Here is a 7,451-nt window from a genome sequence, read left to right on the forward strand (position 1 = left end):
TCAGAATTGACTCCATGGCATTTATCAACAACAACAACAATAGGGTTTTACAATTATTTGCTGATTAAAGTTATATACGTTCAATCCAAATCACTTAAACAACAAAATACCTTAGTATGTTATAAATTTGCCAGAGAAATTTATGTACTTTATGTACATTTATGTAATTTATATAAATTCTGGCTTCTTGGTCTCTATTAATTAGGGGACTCTACTTAGGGACATTGGCTACCTAAATATATGAATATTTGCTTTTAAATGAGTGCAAGACAAATTTGAAAGCCACATAATGAATGTAAGTAGGGTTTAGAAACCCTGCTTACATTCATTATGTGGCTTTCAAATTTGTCTTGCACTCATTTAAAAAAGAAACAATCTGGCTTTAAGGTATAAAATGTATTTAGAAAAAGAAATTAAGGTGCACTGAAGACCAATGTGTAATATTGGGGCATGTTTTAAGCTTTCCCCTTGCTACCCAGGGTGTGTTCTTTATATTTCTTTTTTCACAGCTGGTTGATGAAATCTCAAAGGATAAAATTAATTTAGCACTTTCACAAGAAAAATATGATTGTTTAAGGAACCAAATGATTTTTGATCATTTAATACTTAAGAAAATCCTTGTTTTGTGTTCTCTAATTTCTATATGCCAATAAAAATGAAGCTGTGGAATTCCTATTTCTTAGGTTTTATTGAAAATTTTTAAAACACTGCCAAATTTTAGAACACTGTAACAAAGTTCATAAATGAAATAAAGATCCAATGTTACCAAAACATTTCATACATGAATGACCATCAAAGTTTCTTGGTGGTGAAGAGCTTAGTTCAGATAGAAGAAGAACACTGTCTGGGGAGTTTTGAAGGGGCTGGGCAGTGAAAAGTGATTGTAATAGTGATTGGTTACTGAGATAATAAAATTAGATAAAAGAATTTTGACTTTCTAATAATAAAATGGGAATTGACCGTGGATTAGTTCAATCAATTGTGTGGTATAGACAGACAGATAACATTACAAAGTGCATCTATCATTTATGAGGAACCAGCCTTGGGAACATGCCTTAAACTCCATTTGCTTCAGACTGCACACAAATGAACAAATGGAGTGTGGCATGATTGTGTGTCAGCATGGTGGGTTTCAGTTATTTCTTTTCTTCCCTCTGAGTTCACCACAGCCAAATGGGCTGTTGGGTGGTCAGAGTTTGTCATGAAGATAGACGGCCACTGAGAAACAGTGCTATCAGTCTTCTGGGCTGTGGTCCAACTCTTTGCTTCATATATAGATGAGCCCTCCATGTCGCAATAGTCAACATAGTGACAATAAAGTTTTTTTATTTTATAAATAATCTAAAATTGTGAACACCTGAAAGTTAGGATCAGTTTCATCATAAAGCAGAAGTGATCAGTAGCTATCATTAACTTTGATAAAGCAGGTTGATTTTAAATAATTTGGGTCCAATAAGGAAGCTATTTGGCTTAAGAACTGTTGTTGGTAAGTACTGTTGAGTTGGTTCTAACTCAGAATGACCCTCTATAAGTTTTCCAAGGAGCGACTAGTGGATTTGAGCTGCCAAACTTGCCGCTCAAAATGATCTTGCAGTCCAACGTATTATCCTGTAGCACCACACCAGGAAGTGAAAGAAGAAAATAAGGATACAAAAAAGCTAAATTCAATCAAATATAAGTTTTTATATTTAAATTATATCTGCCATCTAGTTAGACTGTTTTGATTTCCCCCTAAATTTTACTGTGGTTTTTGCATACTATTATTTCACTTATTATTTATTTTCCCCTTATTTTCTTGGGCTTGGGGCATCATATATAGTGAGCTTTATTATGTAACATTCTAAAATCAAGTGATTCTAAAGTCAAGACCCAACACATCTTTTTTATAAATATCAGAGTGTCATTAAAAAGGAATTTCAACTTGATGGTAAAGAACAGAAGACTGGGTGGTTGAACTATAGAAGTATGTATCCAATGACTGTCAAAATGATGATGACTATAATATGACTATTAACAGACTGAATAACCAAAGAAAGAACTAGCAAATGATAAAATTTGAGAAACAGAAGAACCTGCCATTAGTGTTGGTTCTTAAAATATGTTTTAATATGCTTGAACTAGGAAATTAATTTCTAGGCTTTGTTGTTGTTAGGTGCCTTCGAGTCAGTTCAAACTCATAATGACTCTGCGCACAACAGAACAAAACACTGCCAGGTCGGTCCTGCACCATCCTCACAGTTGTTTTTATGCTTGAGCCCACTGTTGCTGCCACTGTGCCGATTCATTTCATTGAGGATATTCCTCTTTTGGGCTGACCCTCCACATTACCAAGCATAATGTCCTTCTCCAGTGTCAGTGAGTCTGAAGTATGAGAGACAAAGTCTCATTATCCTTACTTCTAAGGAGCCTTCTGGTTGTGCTTTTTCCAATACAGATTTGTTGTTCTAGCCATCCACGGTGCTCTCAATTACTCTTCTCCAATACGATAATTCAAATGCTCAAATTCCTCCATGGTCCCCCTTATTCATTATCCAACTTTCACATGCATATGAGGGAATTGAAAATACCATGACTTAGGTGAGAAGCACCTTAGTCCTTAAGACCTGATGTCTTTGTTAAACACTTTGAAGATGTCTTGTGCAGCAAATTTGCCTAGTGCAATACAATGTTTGATTTCTTGATTTCTTGATTGCTGTTTCCATGAGTGATGATTGTGGATCCAAGCAAAATGAAGTATTTGACAACCTCAATCCTTTCTCCATGTCTCTACTAATTAGTTGGCCAACCTTGAGTAGGACTCCTGGTGTGGCACTATAGGATCAACACTGGACTGTGAACCACAAGGTCAGTAGTTCAAACCCATCAGCTATTCCTTGGAAACCCTATTCAGGGTGGCTATGAGTCTGAACTGACTCAGCGGCACTGAACAACAATCTTGAACAAATCATTTAATATCTGTGCATTTCACTTTCTTCTGTATGTTGAGAGCATGAAACTAGGTAAATTAGCTATTCTCAACTCTGACTGTGAATTAAGATCATGTGGGAAGCTTTAAAAATGTTAATTGTTTGACTCCATTTCAAATACATTAAATCCAAATATCTGGTTGAAAGGCCCAAGAACTGATATACATATTTTTTTTAAGTTTCCCCAGCAGAGTCCGAGTTGCAGTAGTGTTGAGACACAGACAGATGCTTTATAAGAACATTAGGAGGCTGGGCCTCTATAAACCATCTGTGTTGCAACCTCAATAAAATTTTCTATTTGTAAAATTTTCTATTCTTTATATTTAGCAACCACTCCAAAGTCACATTTTCAAGAAATGAAGCAAACATCCTTAATTAGTTGTTTACTATGCTCTTAAAACAGTATTATATGAATAATTTACATAATGAATGAATAATCTGGGTTATATAAGAAATTGGTACTAAAGAACCAAGCCTATAGAAAACACTTTGCTATGTTTTCTATGCCTACAACGCACCAAATGGGCAGGTGGAAATGGGAGAGAGAGAATCTATTTTATCCAAAGATGTAAAATGTGTGCTTCTTTTTATTCAATCTCTTTTCTTCCCAACATTCCTTACCCTACCTATTCAATTTTGTACCTTTTTAAAATAGTTATTTCAAAGAATGCACTTCTCTTTGTTGGAGTCATGGGAAAAAGACATCTCCCAGATATGCATTAATAGAAGAAAACATTTTTCCTTACCTTGATTCAGGTACTTAAAATTATATATATCTTCTGAAAATTTAATATCAAAGCATTTTTAATTAAAACTTGAGTCTCCTCTGAATTATGAAGACTAGACCAGACCAAGGACTGCCACATCATTTTTCTCCTCATTATCACCTCGTTAAGGTCCCAGAACATGCCTCAGAGGCAGGGGGCTGAGACATGCAGCTTAACAAGGTGATAATGAGGAGAAAATGTCTCCAGACTATTTGGGGGCACAGCCCATGCCAGGGCAGATGATGGCAGACAACTTTGGAGGAAAGAAGAACACAGTTAGTTAATAAAATATTCTCTGAATGGCTTTGGATTCATCATGTTTCAATATTCAATGAGGAGCACCAAAAAATTGAATTAAGAAAATTAGATACTGAAAACCTTATGAGCACAGTTCTACATTGGCACATGTGGAGTCACAATGAACTAGAGTCAATTTGATGGCAACTGGAGGAAGTATTAAGGAGCCCTGGTGATGCTATGGTTAGACATTGGACTGCTAACTGCAAAATCGATGGTTCAAATCCACCAGTCACCCTGAAGGTGGCTTTTTTTTTTTTTGGAAAGTAGACATTCAGGTCTTTCTTCTAAGGCACCTGTAGGTAGACTTGAACCTTCAGCCTCTCAACAGTCAAGCACATCAACCATTTACACTACCCAGGGACTCCTGATGTTAGTTGCCTTTATATCTGCCTGTGCTCATGAGATCCAGGCACAAGGAATGAACTTCTGCTGATTTTGTGCCATTCCCATGATTGGTGGTAGATAGAATCATTGTGATTCATAATATTTTCATTGGCTGATTTTAGGGCATATATCACCAGGTCTTTAACACTGGACAATTAGTGTCTTTTAGGCTGCTAATAGAGTTCTAAGAGTTTACATTTTTGCTCTCTGTCTATTCAGAGTCTCTTAGCTTTAATTGTTCCTTGCTGATCACCTTTTAGGGGGGTTAGTTTTGAATTTTGCAAAAATAGTGTGGAGACAGTATATGACCTCCTCCCACTTTACAATGGGGGAGGAGAAGAATCATCAACCCAAGACCAATTCTTTTGAGGTATACCTCTGCCCTTCAACCTTCTTTACCCTAGTCTGACACCAAGCATCCCTTCCATGGCACTCTACTTCTCTGCTGGGTTCAATAATCCCTTGCAATGGCCATACAGAACTCCCAGACAGTATTCATGATCATGGGGTTTATTAAGAAAGTGGACAGGGTACAATTCAGAACCAGAAACAACTCACGATACAGCAGTTCTCCAGTCAGGAACTCCTCTTCTCAGCTGTACCACTAGCGTTCCTTTCTCTTATCCTAGGCCTCTTATTCCTGAGGCCCCTTAGCCTCTGCCATGCTCAGGCAAGTGTTGCAAGTTGTTTTAGTATTGCAGATAAATGCCCAACGGTGTGTTCTGCAAACTAGACTCCTGCCTGAAGGCTTTACTTAGGTGCTTAGGCTGGGAAGCCCGCTGCTCTGTCCCTCTGTGCCTCTGCTGCCACCAGTTTTCCACATGGGGATCTTGAAGTCCACTTGTGGCTCGTTTTTTTCCTGATGATTTTAGCATCATCTGTTTCTGCTTCTGAAATGGCTTCTTTTAAGCCTAGCAGGAATGCAAAATTCACCAATTCCAGCATTAGACATTAGAGTCCTGTGTACCCCATTTGCATGGTCCCTCCCAACCATTTTGTGGAAATTACAAAGACTGCAATTTTGTTGTTGTTGTTAAGTGCTGTCGAGTCTGTCCCAACTCATAGTGACCCTGTATGGGGTTTCCAAGGAATGACTGATGAGCTAGAACCACCGACCTTGTGGTTCAAACAGACCTTGCATCCAGTGCATTAAGCCACAGTGCCACACAGGCATAATTCACTGTACCACAGTTATTCTCATAGTTTTCCTGGTAGTTGCCTCTGGATCCATGTAGCTTATTATTCAGAAGTTGTATTTAAGTCCCTGTGCCAGAGAAGCTTCTTCTCTGTATAAGACTTGGAAAATGCTTTCAAAAGCAAACCACATCCTGCTTTGACTGTTCCTATGTGAGTACAGCATAACACATGCAGTCTTCCCAAATCTTCATAGCTGACTGTGAACCCAGGAAGGGTCTCCTTGACTGTCTCTTTCCCTAGTTACATCATTAAACTCCAAGCACTGGACCATAAGCTTGGTTTGAACCTCAAGTCTCTCCTTGGAAACTCTATACAGAATCCCTGAGTCAGGAACCAGCTCAATGGCAGTTAACAACAACAGTTATACCCTACCACAGCTTGCCTGTAGGTTGGAGGAGACAGCTGAGAAAACCAAGAATTGCTTACTCAGTGGTACTTATAGAGTTGAGGTAACTCTGAAAAAATCAGATCTCTGTCACGAACTCAGGTATAGTTGCGTAGGAGTTCTTCCCAAGGGAAAGGGAAGGCCATAAAGCTAAAGGACTCCATTCTATTGCAGGGAATGGGCTTTATTGTAGACAAAGCAAGAAAAGCTCAATACCTAAAAACATTGTTGAAAACAATAGAGATTTTGGTGGTGAGCAAATAAAAGAATACTGATCATTCCTTGTAACAAGCAAAATTTGAGGTATAGTATCAAAATAAGCATATTTAAAGTCCCAGTTTGATATACTTGGAATAGAAGTTCTGCCCTGTGAGTTAACATTGGGCAGGGAGAGAAAAGACTCCCAACTTTGGCTGCATTGTCCTGAAACAGTGCTTCTGCAATCTGAGAGTGGTGGACTGAGAAAAGCTATCAGCCCACTGGTCTAATGGTGAACCCATAGCCTTAGTCTGAAATCGCAGGGAAGAGGAAGGCCTGTGTTCTAAATGACAGCTGCCAGGATTAGGTATGGAGTAGAACATAGATAACAAAGACCATAAGGAGGGGGAAAGAAGAAATGTGTGGCTTAAATGCCACAGACTCTCACCATTCCTACTGAAATTTTGTGTACAATTTGAATGAATATTTCTCTGTTTGCTGTGTACAATTAGGACAATTTCCAGAGACTTTAAATATGTTTGTTTTGAAGTAATTGTCACCAGTTAAGCTCTATTTCTTGGGAAAAGATCCTCTGAGCTTCTTATCTGCCATTCTGAAAATCACACACAAATTTTTCTTTTGAAGCTACTAATTTTTCAGGCAGGTTCTGATACGATACCTCAAATTGATAACTAACTGAATCAGATTCCAAAGTCAGATGGAGATAAGTGAAAATCTCAGGATTCCCAAGCAATCAGAGCTGTGATTTTGAATGTGTTCTCTGAACCAACTGACCCTTAATTTCTTTGTCTATGAAATGGAGTAATTCTTTCTTCCAAGGATGGTACATAGGACATACCACAAAGAATTTATTTAGTGAATGATAATAATGTTAGAGTAGCAGTTGAAGGTAGCAAGGCTATATAAGCTCCCACAGAAGACAAATCTAGACAACTGACAATACGTTAGTTGCTAGACTTGCTTTCATAAATTTAAAGAAAATAAAAATTCTCGCAATTGGACCAATAAACAAGATCAGAATGAACAGAGAGAATATTAAAGTTGCCAGCTTTCCTTCGATTCACAATTAATGCCCATGGAAGCACCAGCCAAGAAATCAAATGATATATGATATTGGGCACATTTGTTGCAAAAGACTTCTTTTAAGTGTTAAAAAGCAAAGATGTAGCTTAGAAGACTATGGTGCACCTGACCAATATCATGGTCATTTCAATTACCACATATGCATGCAAA

The sequence above is a fragment of the Chrysochloris asiatica genome, unplaced genomic scaffold, assembly GCF_000296735.1.
Source record: "Chrysochloris asiatica unplaced genomic scaffold, ChrAsi1.0 scaffold00146, whole genome shotgun sequence".
Lineage (NCBI taxonomy): Eukaryota > Metazoa > Chordata > Mammalia > Afrosoricida > Chrysochloridae > Chrysochloris > Chrysochloris asiatica.